This window comes from Carettochelys insculpta, chromosome 2 (genome assembly GCF_033958435.1).
Source record: "Carettochelys insculpta isolate YL-2023 chromosome 2, ASM3395843v1, whole genome shotgun sequence".
NCBI classification, from domain to species: domain Eukaryota; kingdom Metazoa; phylum Chordata; order Testudines; family Carettochelyidae; genus Carettochelys; species Carettochelys insculpta.
The window spans coordinates 157218486-157236541 of NC_134138.1; positions in this window are offsets into that span (position 1 = coordinate 157218486).

Genomic DNA, 18056 nt, shown 5'->3' on the forward strand with positions numbered 1-18056 from the left:
TGGGCATGGTTTTCAGCCAGTTATGCATCCAACTTAAAATATCGACTGAGGGTAATATCAGAATCTCATGTGAGATAATACCAAAAGTTGTGCTGAAGTGATGACATACTACATCTAATGCTTCCATCCATATCCACAAGGATTGTTACTCTGTTAAAAAAAATATATTGGGCTGGTTTGACATGCTTTGTTCTTGATAACTGCAGACTGATGACCAGTTATCACCTTATTCTATTCTAGGTATTTGCAAATTGATTGCATGGTTATTTGTTCCACTGTCTTTATGGATACCAAAGATAAGAAAACTGGTCTAGAATACCCTGAGTTGTTTTTATACCCCTTTTTATACTTTGGCAAAATATTGGATCTCTTCCAGTATTCTGGAAACAGTCCTATCTTCCAGGAATTTTCTAAGATAATCACTAATGGCTCGGATATCTGCTCAGTTAGCTCCTTGAGCGTTTTAGGATGTATTTCATCAGGTACTTCTGACTTGAAGACATGTAATTTGTATAAACAGTTTTTAAATTGTTCTTTGCCTATTTTAGGCATGGATCCAACCTTTTATTCATGCATGTTCAATCTGTTATTGACCAATCACTATAAACTTTTTTGGAAAACTGAAACAAGAAAGTTAATCATGATTAATCAGTTTTAATCACGGTTCTGATAAACAATAGAACAACATTTGACATTTATTAAATACCTTGGATGATTTCTACATTTTATATTATATTGATTTCTATTTGCAACACAGAATACAAAGGCCGCATCTACCTGAGCAAGTTCTTTCAAAAGAAACTTCTAAAGAAGAGCCCCTTTTGAAATACACCACAGAGTATCTACACACAATGCGCCCTTTTGAAATTATCTTCAAAAAATGGGGCTGATCCTTTGAAATCGGTCCTCTGCTCACATTTTAGGAAGAGTGACCTCTTTCAAAAGGCCCTTTTGAAAGAGAGCATGTGTAGATGCTCTGTGGACAGCTATTTTGAAAAAGGGAGCCCTCTATGGCGCTGATCAGCTGGTGAGTGGAGATTTCACTGAAAGTGTAAGCAGAGCTCTATGGCTCCAGAATGTGGCTGTGTTTAAAGACACAGGTGCCCACAAATCCCTAGGCAGGAAGTTCAGAGTCTGCTGGTAGCAGGGAGCACACACTGCCCAGCCACACACTCCCTCCGTGACACCTGAGCCACAAGAGCCTGACCCTCAGACCCTTGGCCAGCAGCCAGGACCCCCACTCTCCCCAGAGAGACACTGGGGACATCTCCCAGGAGCCAAGCTCGGCACCAAAAAAAAGGGCCCCATCCTGGATGAAGGCTGAACTCCGGGACCACCTCTCCTTCTAGGAGGATTAGGAGGTCCTGCACCAGACAGGGGTCCGGCATCAGAACTGGCTGTCAAAGGCCCTCATCAGCCAGGGCCACCCAAACCAAATCATGGATCAGTTACTCTCAAAAGTGAAGGAGCTCTGTCAGGGCTACTGTAAGGCCAGGAACACAGCCACACAATTGGTGGCAATGTCCACCAGCTGCCCCTACTTTAAAGAACTGGACCATCTCCTTGGCCCAAAGTTGGTGGCACCCCCACTTGTGGTCTTAGAAACAGCTGAGCTGGAGCCACGGACTGACTCAGAGGACCGCCCAGGACAGTTAGCCACCACCAGACCCCAGTGGATGGTCCTGCAGCCTGTGGCCAACAGTGATGATGAGGGCTCCAGCAAGGGGACCCTTGTCATTGACATCTCCTTCAGTCTGTCCAGCTGGGCCCCCTCTACCTGAACCTCACTAGAGTTCCTGGAGGGACCCTCAGGTAGAAGTTGTGTGTCCTGGTAGCCCTGGGACCTGGGGAAGGGGTGCCTGTTCCTGCCTGAGGTGGCCACAAGCCACACACATAGGTGCCAGCCTGAGTCAAGATGCATCCTGGACGACTGCACACCCTGGGTCCCAGAGGGGATGGCATGCGGCACTTAGCATCAGCTATATTAGACAGCACCATGGGCCACACAGCAGTGGAGTCAAACACAAGCCTGCTCTCGGTCCACCCATGTGGGGTCCCCCAACAATCCAGATGCCACAGGGCCCCCGGGACAATAGATAGAGGTACAGGGACACAGGGGCCAACTCATGGGATTAATGACCCATTCCTCTGTCCCTTTCTGTCTCCACAGCTCCAGCACCCAGGAACCAGCCAAGCCCTGTCTGCTGGCCCAGGAGCCCCACTGCAGAGGGCAAGGGGGGGCAGTTCATACGTCATATCTCATCTTGGGATGGCACGGGGCCACTTCCGGGCCATATGCTGGTGCCACCAGGGGAGAGAGAAGGACACAGGGGACCCCACACAAACTGCAGCCCTGAGGGACCTCACCAGCATGGGTCTCATGTGGGTGCCATGGTGCTGGAGGGCTGGGGCAAGCCAGTGGCACAGTTCCAGGAATGTCCCCTGGTCATTCTGAAGTTCTGCAGCCACCAGTCATCATTCCAGTCCTTCAGCACCAGCCTATCCCACCAGTCTGTGCTTGTGGGGTAGCCCTGCAAGTGGCAGATGGCCTGGCAGATGGGTTGTGGGTGTTGCGCCCTGAGGACAGCCTCCAGGACAGTGGCTATCAGGATGGTCACCCAAAGCCACTGCAGGATGGCAGCCAGCAGCACAACCATCAAGCTGGACACAGCCTGGATGGGTGGTGGAGGGGGGAGCTTCTGGGGCTCCACTTTGTGCCTCATGATGCCTCTTCTGTGTGGTTTCCGTCTGCATGCCTCAAGACAGCTAGCTGGCCCTCAGCATGTGCAGAGTGAGGGTGTTGGGGAGGGGCCCTTTAAAGAACCAGCTGGCAACTGCCCTGGAAGGGCTTGTCCACCATGCAACCTTGCCTGCGACCTTCCTGGACATCTACTTCCGAAAGGGTGCCCTGGGACGTGTGGATGGTCCCTTTTGGAAGAGCAGCTGGGTCTTTAGAAAAGGTGGATCGTACCTTCAATCTGCGTTTGGCTCTGTGGATGCTCGATTTTGAAAGGCCATCTTTTTAAATGTAATTTCGAAAGATTGTCTTTTGAAAACGCATTGTAGTGTAGACGTAGCCAAAGTGTAGAGTGTTCACTTTATATTTTTCGTTACAAATATTTGCACTGTAAAGAACAAAATAAATACTATTTTTCAGTTCATCTAGTACAAATACTGTAGTACACATTTTAGTGTGGAGGAGTTAACACAACTTTTGCAAAGGAAAATCATGTCTCACCCCTCTACAAGACTTCTCTAATTGTGTTAATAAGCATGTGGACACAGTTGATCCAGTGGATATAGTGTACTTGATCTTTCAGAAAGCCTTTGACAAGGTCTCTCACGAAAGGCGTTTAAACAAAACAAGATGTCATAGGGTAAGATTGGATGTCCTCTCATCTATCTGTAACTGGTTAAAAGATAGGAAACAAAGGGTAGCAATAAACACTTAATTTTTACACTGGACAGAGGTAGATAGCAGGGTTCCCCAAGGATCTATACTAAGGCCAGCTTTGCTCAGGATATTAATAAATGAACTGGAAAGAGGGTGAATAATGAGGTGGCTAAATTAGTAGATATTACAAAATTGCTCAAGCTAGTTAATCCAAAGCTCTCTGTAAAGAGTGTCTATGGAATCTCAGTAAACTGAGTGAAGTTTCATATTTACAAATGCAAAGAAATGCACATTGGAAAAAGTTATCCTAGTTATACATACTGAGACAATTTCCCCTGTCAGCCCCTGTGGGTCCCTGCACTTCCTGGAGGTTCTCTGTTGTGCCTCAGAGACTCACGGAGAGCCCTTATCTGCCCAGGCCTTTCCAGAGGCAGGAGTCTTCGCTTAGCGAGCCATGCTCAACACAGGCAAGTCCCAAATGGGGAGGATAAAGCCAGTTCCCTTGCCCGCACATGCTCCAGTGGAGTAACCCTCTGACGAAGGGTTGGGGGAGTCCAGACCCACCCCCTACCCTGGGCTCCGGCCCAGGGTCCCTAAGAGGACAAGAGGCAGCTGGCAGGGCCTTTACCCCAACACAGCAACCTCACCCTGGGCCACTTGGCCCACTGCTTCCCCATGGCTCCTGCTCCTGCTCCTGCTCCTGCTCCTGCTCCTGCTCCTGCTCCTGCTCCTGCTCTCTGGTGCACCTTCCAAAATCTTCCCCCCTGCTACCAGGCAGGGAGCCTTTTATGGGGAGTGCAGGGCCTCAGCTGACCACAACTGCCGATTAGACTCATCTGTGGCTAATGTTTTATGAGGCCCCCAGCTGCCTGCCTTAATTGGTTTTACTCCAGGAACAGGAACACATTCCCCCACAATCCGGTATACCTGCCTTCTTGCAGGCTCTTGTAGCCCACAGGCAGCAGTCTGCCACATATCCTTCCCCGCTGCTCAACACCTGGGGATTGGGCAACTTGGGACGTCATACAGTGCATTCTGGAAAGTCCATCTGCATTCCAATTCAGTGTTTCTGCCCTGTGCTGCACCTTAAATTGAAAAGGCTGCAAGGATATGCACCACTGGGTCACCCTGACTTTCTTCTCTTTGTTCCAGTGCATCCATTGTAGTGGAGAGTGGTCTGTGACTAGGACAAACCAATGCCTGAGCAGGTAGTACTGTAAGGCCTCTATAGCTCACTTGGCTGTGAGACAGTCTTTTTCGACCACTGCATATTTTCTTTTCCTGGGGAGCAATTTCCTTCTAAGATATAGGATTGGGTGCTCCTCTCTTTCATTTACCTGAGACAGGACCACCCCCAAGCCCACGTCTGATGTCTCTATCAGCACTGGATTGCTACAGAGAGCAGTTATTAGATCTTCAAATGCAGCCTCAGCTGCTTCAGACCATTTTATTGGGTCAGGGCCTTGAGCTTTTACCAAGTCTGTCAGGGGGCTGGCCGGCATTGCAAAGTGGGGAATGAACCATCAGTAATACTCCACTACCCCCAGGAAAGCCCGGACCTGCTTCTTCTATTTAGGCTGAGGCCCCTGCTGTATGGCCTCTAGTTTATTAAACTGGGGCTTTACTACCCCCTTTCCTACCACATACCCAAGGTACTTGGCATCAGCAAGCCCCACTGAACATTTAGCTGGATTTGCCGTGAGGCCAGCTAGCCTAAATGTGTCTAGGACGGCTTCCACCCTTTCCAGGTCAGTTTCCCAGTCTGGGGTGTGTATAACTACATCATATAGGTGAGCGGCTGCATATATGGTGTGGGGCAGCAACAATTTGTCCATTAGGCGCTGGAAGGTGTCTGGTGCCCCGTGGAGACGAAAGGGAGAATGGTGTATTGAAATAGTCCCTTGGGTGTAGAGAAGGCTGTCTTCTGCCTGGCATCCTCAGACAAAGGGATCTGCCAGTATCCTTTGGTTAGGTCCAGTGTAGTAAGGTATCAAGCATTGCCCAGGCGGTCTACCAACTCATCAATACGCGCCATAGGGTAGCTGTCAAACTGGGAGATTTCATTCAACCTCCGAAAGTCATTATAGAAGCATGTAGTGCCATCTGGTTTTGGTACCAGTACTATGGAACTGGACCACTGGCTGTGGGATGCTCCAATAATGCCCATTTTCAGCATCTTGTGCACCTCTCCCTTGATTTCTTCTTTTTTGGCAGCCAGGACCCTGTAAGGTCTCATCATTACACGGGCCCTAGGGTTTGTAATTATATGATGAACAGCTTCTGATATTCAACCAGGTTTCTCAGAGAACACATCCTGGTTCCAGGTGATCATGTCGAAGATGTCCCTTCTCTGGGTTGGTGTTAACTCAGGACCTACTTTTACCAGTACTGCAGGTTCATCTGGGGGGTGGCTCCCTTCCTCCCCTCGGGCCATCAGACAGATCTCTCTCTCTCTTGCCAGGGTTTCAAGCGGTTAATGAGATAAACCTGTTCTAACTTCCGCTGCCCAGGTTGGCGTATTTTATAGTTTACTTCTCTGACTGGCTCAACGACATCATCAGGACCCTGACACTGGCCCAGCAGCTTACTTTCAGTAGTGGGGACCAATACCATAACCCGGTCTCCAGACTGAAATCGTCAGATCTGGCCTGGCGGTTGTAATAGGTCTTTGGGTTTCCTGAGCCTCTTCCATGTGACTCCTCACTATCGGAGTGACCTGCATCACACAATCCACTATGTTCTTCCCCCTGCCTGGCTCTTCCTCCCAGTTTTCCTTGGCGATATCTAAAATGCCTTGGGGTGGCACCCATATAACAACTCAAAGGGGGAGAACCCAGTGGGTTATTGGGGTACTTCCCAGACAGTGAACATGAGGTAGGGCGATAGCATTTCCCAGTCCTTTCCATCTTTGCAAACAATCTTCTTAATCATTGCCTTGAGAGTATGATTAAACATTTCCACCAAGCCATTGATCTGAGGATGATAAACTGAGGTCCTCAAATCTGTATATGGAGCAGGCCACAAAGGTCCTTCATTAGACGAGACATGAACAGGGTGCCTTGATCTGTTAAAATTTCCTTTGGGATACTGACCTGAGCAAATATTTCCACCAGCGCTTTGACGATGTTCTTGGAGGCTGTGTTTCAGAGGAGAATGGCTTCATGGCATAAACAGGTGTGTTGTGAACAAAACACGAGAAGTCATTCTCCTGCTCTACTCTGCGCTGGTTAGGCCTCAGCTGGAGTATTGTGTCCAGTTCTGGGCACCGCAGTTCAGGAAGGATGTGGAGAAATTGGAGAGGGTCCAGAGGAGAGCAACGAGAATGATCAAAGGTCTAGAGAACATGACCTATGAAGGAAGGCTGAGAGAAATGGGCTTGTTTAGTTTGGAAAAGAGAAGATTGAGGGGGGACATGATAGCAGTTTTCAGGTATCTAAAAGGGTGTCATAAGGCAGAGGGAGGGAACTTGTTCTTCCTTGCCTCAGAGGATAGAACAAGAGGCAATGGACTTAAATTGCAGCAGGGGAGGTTCAGGTTGGACATTAGGAAAAAGTTCCTAACTGGCAGGGTGATCAAACACTGGAACGAATTGCCAAGGGAGGTGGTAGAATCTCCATCACTGGAGATATTTAAGAAGAGGTTAGATAGATGGCTTCAGGGATGGTCTAGAAAATGCTTGGTCCTGCCGTGGGGGCAGGGGGCTGGACTCGATGGCCTCTCGAGGTCCCTTCCAGTCCTACTATTCTATGATTCTATGATTCTATGGTATCTTGTGGCATAGTCGAGGATCACCAGTATATACTGGTGTCCTCAGGTAGTCCTCTTCAGTGGATCCACCAGGTCAATTGCAATTCATTTGAATGGAACCTTTATAATGGATAAAGGCACCGGGGGGCCCTCAGATGGGGCTGAGGGCGTGGAGCTGGCAGGAGACACAGTATCAGCGGACATCCTCGTGTAACCCAGCCAGTAAAATTGGCGTAGAATCCGTGCCTGTGTCTTTTCCACCCCCTGGTGTGCCCCAAAGAGGTGGCTGTGGGCCTAGTCCATAATGGCCCACTGATATTTCCGGGGTGCCAGGAGCTGGTGTACCTCTTGTCCTTGGATCTGTGTGACATGGTACAGCAGGTCCCTTTTTATGATAAAGTAGGGGCCAGGGCAACGTGCCTTGTCCTCTACTGGTATTGGGTGTCTTCTGCCTGATCATGCCCAAATGTCGCTCTCCCTGGGCCAGCCAGTTCAAGCCTTGGCCCCCACCCCCTCCCCCAATCTGGCTCCAGCATTGCTTCTGTTGGGCTGGGATAGATGCTTCTGTTGGGCTGGGATAGATGCTGGTCTCTGCCTCCTCTCCAGCCTCTGTCTCTCCTTCTATTGGCGATTCAGTGGAAAAGTGAATTGGAACCACACTGTGGAAACTGCCAGACAGTGGGAATTGGAACCACACTGTGGAAACTGCCAGACAGTGGGAAAACATTTTGAGCTGAAAAGTCAAGAGTGGGATTTATTGTTATGCAAGTGCGCTGCTCGTCATCTCCTGCTACACAGAACTGCAAGTCTCATAATGTGCAGGGCATAAGAAATGAATTTGCAGAAATGTTAGTCTCAAACAGCAGTAGGGATATAGATGACATGGTAATATCTATTTTGGAACGAACAACATTGATACAGATTACATCCACAGAAAGTGCTACTCTTCTGTGGCTAAGCAAGGCTTCATGGATCACTAGAGATGCTTCTCCAAACTACCTATCCCAACCCGCTCTGGCATCTACTTTCCTCTCAGACCCTACAGGCTCATCCTCAGCCTGCTCTGGTATCCAGCTCTCACTCAGACCCTGCCCTGGTCCTGCACCTTACCTCCTGCCAAGACCCTTTACCCCACCCCTCTCTATTCGTACAAGGATTATGACAATCAAGAAAAGTGCATAAAACACACACCTTAAGAATATAAGACTGTTCAGAGGGCTGCAAGCATGGACACTATGAACTGATTTGCAGATTACCATTGGTATTATTGAAATACCAGTAGTGAAACTGGGGGACTCACTATCCCTTGCTCTTGGAGCTCTTGAATTGTACAGTGGACATCTCAACAGCACTAAAGAAAGATTTAGCTGCAGGTTTAGGTGGTGAAGAATGGCAGTTGAATTTGCTTTTTGTAGACTGAAGGGACTCTGACACTGTTCATTCACAAAACCGGATCTCTTCAAGAAAAATATCCCAGTGGTTATAGCTGCCTGCTGTATCCTGCATAACATTTGTGAGGCAAGGTCGCAATGGGATAGTTGCTGGACCTTCCTGAAAAATTTATAACTCCAAGAAAAGACAGATAGCCAGGAGAGGTAAATTAATTTTCTTTTTTCTCATTTCCTGCCTGAACTGGAGGCGGGAAGGATTAAATCTCATGAAAGAAGGCCTGTTCTGGTAGTATATTTAATACTCTTTGCCTTTTGAGGAGATGTTGTATAGCACAGATTACAGATGAATAAGTAAAAACATTTATTTGGACCAAATGTCTTCTTTTTAGGCTCTCCTGTATCTAAAGCCTGCCAATATTGTTAATATTCACCTGTTATTATTTATTTTTATTCCTTGATTTGTGCTTTCCAATCCAAAAAGGAGAGATTGTGCTCTGAAGAGTTGTTATGTAATGGCAAAACTAGCAGTTGGCCCAATGCAGCTGCACAGGAAGATAAAGACATAAGATGCCTTCTTTGTCCCCTGTGTGAGCTACCTAGTCATCAGGCCACAGCACTGAGCGGGAGAAGATTCTGCAGGATTTCTACTTCCTTTTCCACACTCCTGGATGAGGCATAGTAAAGGCTTGACTTTTTCTAGTAATAAGCTGTCACAGAAAGAGGACAGTAATCTGGTACAGATAGGATTACCAATTATTCAGGTTTTTTTTATTAGAATGCACAGATCTAAAGGGATCCTTGGCCGCATCCCAGAACCCCCTTGTGCACCCCAAAACCCTAATCCGTGACCCTAGCCTAGAGCCCTCACCTGCCCCACACACACCTCAGTCTTCTTCCCACACTGAAAACCTTTCCTGCATCACAAATTCCTCATTTTTGTCCCCATCAAGAGCCTGAACCCTCAGCTGGAGCCCTCACCCCCTTTTTAATCCAGCCCCCCTCCCTGGTCAAAGTGAGTGAGGATGAGGAATAGTGAGTGATGGAGAGAGCAGGCAGTGAAGCAGGTGGGATTGGGGTTGGAGAAAGGAGGAGATATGAGTGGAACCTTGGGGAAGGGGCTGTGAAGGGGTGTTCAAATTTTAGAGATTAGAAAGTTGGCAAAACTAGGTACAGACCATCAGAAACTTAACTCTCTCTACCTCCCACTCCCCAGACTTAGAGCAAGACCGAGGATTGTGACTGATAGCTCCCTCCTGGTCTGCTCATGAAGGAACATGGTTATGTCCTGCCTCTCACTTAGATTAGAGTGTCACCTTAAAGCTTAGCTCTAAAGATTATGGACTGGAAACAAACAAAAATAATTTAAAGAAAAGAAAGGCAATATTGAGGGTCTTTCACAAGATAATATTCACTTTGATCATTTGTTCAGATTGTGTCCCTGCAGTTTCTGTGCTTCTTTGGCATTTCAAATCCAGGAGCTAACAACAATGTTGTCAAACATTCTGCACTTAGAAACCATCGCCAGTGCAAACCAAGGTCAGGAAACACCTTGATGGGTGGACATGAAACTGTTCAAATAAGTTGTTTCATATTAAGAAGAAAAGGAAAAGATCTTCAAAAGACATTTTCCAGTGTCTGAATTTAATGAAAACAATTCAATAAATTTGTATTATTCCAACATTATTTGTGAAATTCTTAATAAGCAATGACATTACTTGGATTTCATCACTTTCCAGTGTAAAGATTTAGATTTAGCATTTGTCTGAAACTGACATCAACATTCATAATGTAAAACAATGTTACCATCTTATACTGAAGTAGTGCTATTGATATATATGATTAACAACCATAATAAAATAATGTATTGTAGCATCTTAAAATGAGTGTGTCTCCACACCCTAAAATATCTGTGAACTCCAACATACCAACCCGAATGTGTTTTTTTAAATAATGATGAAAAGTTGGAAAAAAATGTTCCTAGTGTTTACCAGAGATAAGGAACTAACTGATGTGTTCCAGTCTTTTCAGTCTATGAGATACTTAGCCATATTCCCTAGTTAAATACTTTTTTCCTGCATTTTTAAAGAGGTTAGGTTATCGTACAGGGCTTTGCAAACAGATTTTCCCTCTCTGCTTATGTTAACTTAGCTGAGTATTTTCTGCTTAGTTTTCAACGCAGTAGTACTAACTCATAAAATTAATTCCCATTTTGTGGGTATGTCAGAAGTGAGGATTGTTCTGACCTCTGTTTGAACTCATCAGCTGAAATGAAGTTGTTCAGTGAGCTGGAGAAGACAAAGCTGAGTTCCAAGAAATTAATCAACTCCATCAGCCTTCGCAATAGGCCTGAAAATGGCACACATCAGACTGACCCTGAGCAGCTCTGGATTCCTTCTGTAAATGAAAGTCATCATTCCTGGCAAGGAAGATACTAAATTATAGGCTTTTAAATTTAATTTTCAGTTTACTTGTGTTTTCGATTAGTATGCCATGTTTCATAAAGATGGTAGTACCTTTAAGTAGTAAATGCCTTCATCTACTCACTCAATCCCTGTTGTAATAAAAAGGTAAATTTGAACTAAAAACTGTTAGCAAATGAAACATGTGCCAGATTTTTTTTTCTCAGTGACACCTTAAGCAACAATACCAAATTATTTTCTTCATACCAAAATCAATAACAGGCTTGGAAATAAAATGTAGCCCTGCAGCCTGAGGCCACAGATTTTCATGACAGGCTACTAAAACTATCTTTCAGTAGCCTGAAGGCCTGCCAGCTAATCATTCACTTTCCTTTCACTATTTAGTTGTCGAATATCTCTCCGGGCTAGTAAAACTTAAAGGCTACTTGACAAATTGTCTGCTAAAGAAACATTGTCCATTTTTATCTTCATAGAACTTCAATATTTAGCAGGTAGACTGAAAAGTTCATGTTGCTTTGGAGAGGAAAAATGATGATTGTAACTGCTCTGAGAATTCCAAAAGTAAAATATAGACCCCTTCATTATTAAATACAAGGCATTGTGCGCCTGATACTGCACCCATCAGAGTCAACGGGCAACTTCCCATTAATTTTCTTGGGGGCAGGAAGGAGAGCTAAGAGAATGGAGCTTATGTGTTCTCATTAAGCTTACAAAGGTAAGCAAGCATGAAAGCTGGGACTGACAGCCCAATCCTAACTTCTTTTGCACATATATTATGATATTCTTTATTAGGCAATCTCAAATCTTATTAGGCAATTCTCAAATGCCACAATACATCATGGTGTTACAGCACAGTGCAGGGAAACAATTGGGAGTTGCTGAGTTTTGTCAATTGTCCTTGATGTTAACAGACATTAAGGGTGCTTAGCGATTCACAGAACTCAGCTCTTAGATAAACATGCATATCACCTAATCTGGACCAAATCCTGCTCACTTAGGGCTTGTCTACACTCGCCCTCAACTTTGAAGGGGCAGATTACTAATGAAGGCTAATTTTCCCCCATGGTAACTTTGAAGTGTTAAACTTCAAAGTGCTGGCATGCATGTAGTCACGGGCACTTTGAAATGCCCACGCTACTTCGAAGTCCCTTTACTCCTCAGGCTGGCATTTGACACTTCGAAGTTGCTGCAGGGGAAAATTATCTGATGAAGTGCTGTGTATTCACCGCAGCACTTCATTAGTAATCTCCTGTGGCCCTGATTACCAAGCCCCCTTCAAAGTTGGAGGCAAGGGTAGACCCAGCCTTAATGTAGTATTTATCATTTAATTTGCTAAGCTTTTACAAAAGCACAAGCAATCCTAACAGACTCCCTGCAGCTAAGGTTTGCTGTTGCCCCCGAACTAGTAGTTATATGTGAGTAGGCTTAAGAGACAACAGATAGACAGGACTGACTGCTATCTTTGGCGCTACAGGTTAAGTGAGAGTCTCCAAAACTCTTTGTGCCCCCAAGTGCACAGTTTCAGGCAGGATAAGAAGCATGGCCTTTTTAGCCAACCCCCCGCATACTTTATGTCTTCCCTCCCCAAGTTGCAGATATTAAAATAGTTTTTGCAGACAAAGCAAATGAAGGCTTTCATTGGGTATCAGTACCCAAAACAACGCAAATCCCTTATGTCACCTAAAATATGCTACGTTGCTGTAAGATTTTAGATAATTATAACCTCAGACATACTAATTTGAACATTTATAGCTCCTTAACTACACAGCTGCATCTACGTGGCCCCTCCCTTTTGGATGGTGCATGCAAATGCACGAGATTGGAAATGCAAATGAGATGTGGAGTTAAATATCTCATGCCTCATTTGCATATTCCCGTGTGATCTGGCTTCTGGAAGAGCCATTTCCAGAAGCCAAAGCAGCAGCATGGATGGGATCCCTTCAAAAAGCACCTGTCTTCCAGGAAAAAAAAAAAAAAGCTTGTGGGAGAGTTTTGTGTGTGGACAGGAGGCGGTAACATCTAGATTATTTGTGCAGTGAAGGCATATTGTAAGGTATGAACTTCAGTTTTTGCCAGATTGTGACTCAACTGATAAAGGTGAGGTAAAATCAGAAGGTTTGATTTTTCATTCTTTACTCATTCTCTCTATAGGAAAATTTCTCATTGATTTCAGTGGAAATTTTGCCTGGATAACAAATGCAGCATGGGGCTCAAAAAGATGGTGATATGGGTCATTACTTTGAATATCCTACTTTTTGCTGTTATCTTTCGAAACAGTATAATTTCTTTTTTCGGAACTAAAAGTCAAACTGTATAATCAAAGGTTTGCCTTTGAAAAAACAATTATTTGCTTGTGAGATTAGACTAAAATCCTCCAAAGTGCACAATTCATATATAGACAGTTATGCATATGAGTTTTGTTTTGCTAGCGGGCTGTCATTCTCCCCTTACCTTCCGCAGCCTCTCTAACCACTCACAGCTGTGATCCATCTTTCTTGTGGGCTCATCTCCAGAGGAAGGCTCCTGCAAGCCTAGCTAGGGAATTTGGGAATTAAATTCAAACATGAGTTTGCAAATAGTCCAAAGTTTGAATGCCATGCCATGATGGATTGACCACATTTTTCTCTATGCTGTATATTCCCATCCATAACTCAACAGTCAGACCACAATACTGGTGAGCTTAAAAAAATCCTCATTTCTTTTTCTTGAATATATCCTTCTACATCCTGTCAGCCACATATTTATACAGATATTCCACTTCTCTCTCTCCTTTGTTTTGACAAATTACTTTTGTAAATTGCACCCATTTCTCTATATGCAAGCATCATTTGTTTTCTTTCCCTTGCTCACATTGGATCCTCAATACAGGTGCCCCAATGATACATGCTAGTTGAAACACAGTGTGAACACCTCTCCTGATGTACATCAGTTGTACTGGCAGTTGATCTAGTGGTATGCATTTGTTTAATGATGCATGGTTGATTTAACCTTCTAGACTGTCCCTCCCTGAGGAACATCAGCTTTATTCTGGAAATTGAGTCATGTCAGAGTAACATGTTAATTATTATTGTAGTAATAATTCTCAACCCATCGGAGAGAGCATTTTGTTGCTATTCGGTAACTTACCATGCACAAATGTTGCAAGCATTGCAGTGCATTCTGTTATTGCTGGAAAAAATAACATCTTTAATTATTATTGTAATTACAGAGAAGAGGAAGAAATCAAATTGCAGTCTTCTAAAACTGGGATCTGTATCTTTGTCCCTTATCTGGTCAGATTCATTAGTTAAATATAAGGCTAATTTCCAAATAAAGCTAGTAATAATACAATTATTATGATTATTAATATTACTACTAATAATAACTGTCTTGGCTAGATATGAATTCAAACTGACAGGAGAAAAAAGACAATTCTGGGTTATTGTTTCTTAATTTGCAGATATTTGTTAGAAACAGCATATGATTTACAGACACTAGCCTGCTAGTATTTATCGTAAATAAAAGTGATTTTTTGTGCACCAATAGGGATATGACATTGAAGTTTGTGATGGTATAGTATTAAGCAGTGGTATAAAAGCACACTTATTGCAATCAAGTATGAAAATTCTTATTCCCAAGCTAACACCAGCTGCTCATGTAAACCTCAAAGTCAGTCATGAGGCATTTAAATTAGCCAGAATTCCCAGTTAAAGATGTTTAATTGATTAGAGATTTGCCTCAAACTGGTTTTATTGTGCTTCAGTTTTTATTTTTCCTGCCTACAGTGTTGACTGCTATTGCAATGGATAACGCTTGTGTGTGTGTGTGTGTATGTTCTTAACAGTTGGGCATATTTCCAAAACAGTTGTCTGTTTTGAAAGAGGAATTCACATATGTTTTTTTCATATTTATTTTTATTTTATGGCATCGTACAAAGATGATAGTTTAAATAGTAACATAAAATAGAAAAATCTTGTGAAAACAATAGGTTTTCAAGGAAGTCCCAGCACTAGAGAAAGACCAAAGTTTGAGCTGAATGCAAATATTTTGCTGTTGGCCCACCTTTACAGCTCACCGAGCTGTGTGACCATAAATATTACAGAACCTAAAAATCTAAATAAATAGTTGTCTACATCTGTAAGCCTGTTTGAGTTTGATAGATTTTTCTAACCAGATTTTTAAACAAAACTTTTTGTGATATATTAATATGACTCCTTCTGGCTATGATGAAAGCTTGGTGTAACAAAAACTCCAAAGGCAAGGATTCAATATGAATTTCTCAGACTTAAATATTGGTTATAATCTTTGTCTAAGACACTAGACTGAAACACTTGTGTTATTGTGTTATTAAAACCATACTGCATTGACCTTTCTCAAGATTGTTTGAGGCTGGATATTTCAATATGCCATACCTGCAACTGTATTGACTGGAATATTTTGCCTGTCAGGATTAAGTTAATGTTGTTATCTTTGGCTGTAATGGGTTTTGAGCCTGCTGTTGCCTGCCTGCAAATGCAACTGTAAATTACTTTACAGTAAGACATGATGATTTGCTAAGTCTCTTGATAGGTTCTTTAGCCAGATTTAGTGTAAAATGTAAGGTGAAAAAGTTTCAGGGTGGTGAAGTACTGTATTGTAGCTAATGTTTCCAGAACTTACTGTGTTTAATATACCAGTGGAATTTATTTTATTCAATAGAAATTACAGCAATCTTCTAAAGGAGGGCAAAGTATGAAAAAGAAAAAAGAAAAAACCCTCTATCTCAGTTAAGGAATAAGAAAAGTATTAGTTTTTCAGCTTTATTCTTAAAGTTGATACATGCTTTAAGGCCTTATGTAAAATTACTCCTTCCTTTTCTCTAATTCAGCTTTGGTTTGCAGAAGCAAAACTCTTTGGCCTTTATCGGGGGCAGCTGAGTTAGTCTGTATCTTCAAAAACAACAAGAAGTCCTGTGGCACCTTACAGACTAACAGATAATTTGGAGCATAAGCTTTTGTGGGCAAAGACCCGCTGCATCAGATGCATGAGTGGGGGTTCCAGAGGAGGGTTTAAAGAGGGAGTCTCAGTCAAGGGGAGGGCCAGAATTGACAAGGTCTGTTCAGTCATGTAGGATGTGGCCCATTGTCAGCAGTTAATGTGGAGCTGTGAACATCAAGACAGGAGAATACAGGGATAACCAACCCATGAATCTTGAGCCACTCATGACTCTTGGAGCCTTTGAGTGCAGCTCCTGCTGAGAGATGCATGTGGGGAGTGCCATCCACCATCTTTGTGCATATGTCCCACCACTTGTTTGGAGAAGCATATGGCAGCAGCTCCAGTGGCAGCCACGGCTGAGGACACAGTGAGTCACTGGCATTGAATTAGGAGAGGGAGCTGGGAGTACCTAGCTCTGCGGGGAGGGAGAAGGCATTTATTTAGATAATTATTTATTTAATAGGATAATGTGGTGAATATGGAAGGATAACAACCACGAGTCTGGTGATCTTTGAATTCATGTGCGACACCGCTGATCTAGTTGGTGCTTGGTCTTGCTGTGAATACAGGAGACTGGACTTGATGATCTCCCAAGGTTCTATCATTCCTAATACTGAGTACAGCTGAGCCTGGACTGTCTCCTCTCCCCAAATGTAAATGAGGACCAACACCTTGTCATTGCTCAATGTGGGGATCAGCTGGTGCCTGGAGCAGCCATAGTCACCTGGAAAGATGCACTGAAGCTATTACATGTGTCAAGAAGCAAACTGTGAGAGGACTTTCAAAATATTCAAGAATTTAAAGGATGGGGCTGATGCTTGGTTTCCTGAAGACAGGGCAGTAGAGTTCAAACCAACCACCAGAGAGGTAAGAACAGGCATTGTGGGACATCTCCAGAGGCCAAGTGAAATGCTGTAGTAGACCAAAGTGTCTAATCTGGTGCTGTGTAGCTGTAGCCTGGTGCAGAACCTGTATGCCTCTTAACGGGGTGGGTTTTTTTACAGAACTGCAACTGTGCGATTACTTCACAGAAAGTCACTCAACAGTGTGTGCACCTCTGCAGCTGGAGTGTAAAAAATCTTGTTTACTGCACAGAAACTTGCCAGGGGGGAGGAGAAAGGCAAAGGCATGATGTCAGTGTTCTTTATTTTATTCTCCTAGTTGTTGTGGGAAGTAATTTTTGATTGGGGGCAAGCACTCCAAGAACTTGGGAAGTGGTCATGGGCCGCACTTTTCCATGATGTTAATGACAAGGGCATGGGAATGGAATTTGGGTACAGAAGGGAACACAGGATAAAGGACTTGGCTGCAGGGTCTGGGAGAAAGTTTGCATGCAGGAGGGGATTGTGACATGGGGCTGGGATGCAGGAGGGGGTCTAAAGGATTTGGAAGCAGGAGAGGGCTGTGACCCCTTTGGAAGCAGGAGATTAAGCTGCAGGAGGGAGCAGAGCACCAAGTGCAATCTCTGCCTGGGAGGCAATTACAGTAGGTGGCTTCCCAGGCATGGCCACTCACGGCTCCCAATGACTGTAGCTCACCTTTCCTGGCTCCAGTGTCTGGCATCTTGCCAGTGGCCTACTTTGACAAATGACAAGTGGCCAGCACCAGCACCCTGGAAGGTTCCCATCAGTAAGACCTTTTTTCCCTTTTTTTTTTTTTTTTTCCTTAAACCAATCACCAAACTGAGAGGTTAGTAATCAAGTTAAAAATCATATCAGCCTATGAAACTTTTTGGAATTGCAGGTTTGTGTATGCAGACTGATTGCTTGCATCATGAATTCCAGGGAAAAGATTCCTCATTAATGAAGGGCCTATGAGGAGGCAGCATTTCTGCAGACTATAAAAGTTAATGATATCCCAAAGTTCCAGGCCTCAGTCAAAAAATGTGTGACAGAAATTTTTAAAAAGTCAAAATACTCTTGGTTTTGAGCTCTAGGAGCTTCAGAGAATTCACTGTGCTTCATATAAAACTTCTGCATAAATGAAAAATGCTGTTGAAGGAGAATGTTAATGTGTGTTTTGCACTATCTGATGTTTGTGAAAATACCATGGAAACATTTCAGCTGGGTTGGTTACTTGGAGATAGTCATTTGATTTCACAAGCTGTTTTTTTAGGTTCTCTGACTATATAAGCAGCAGGGAGGCAAA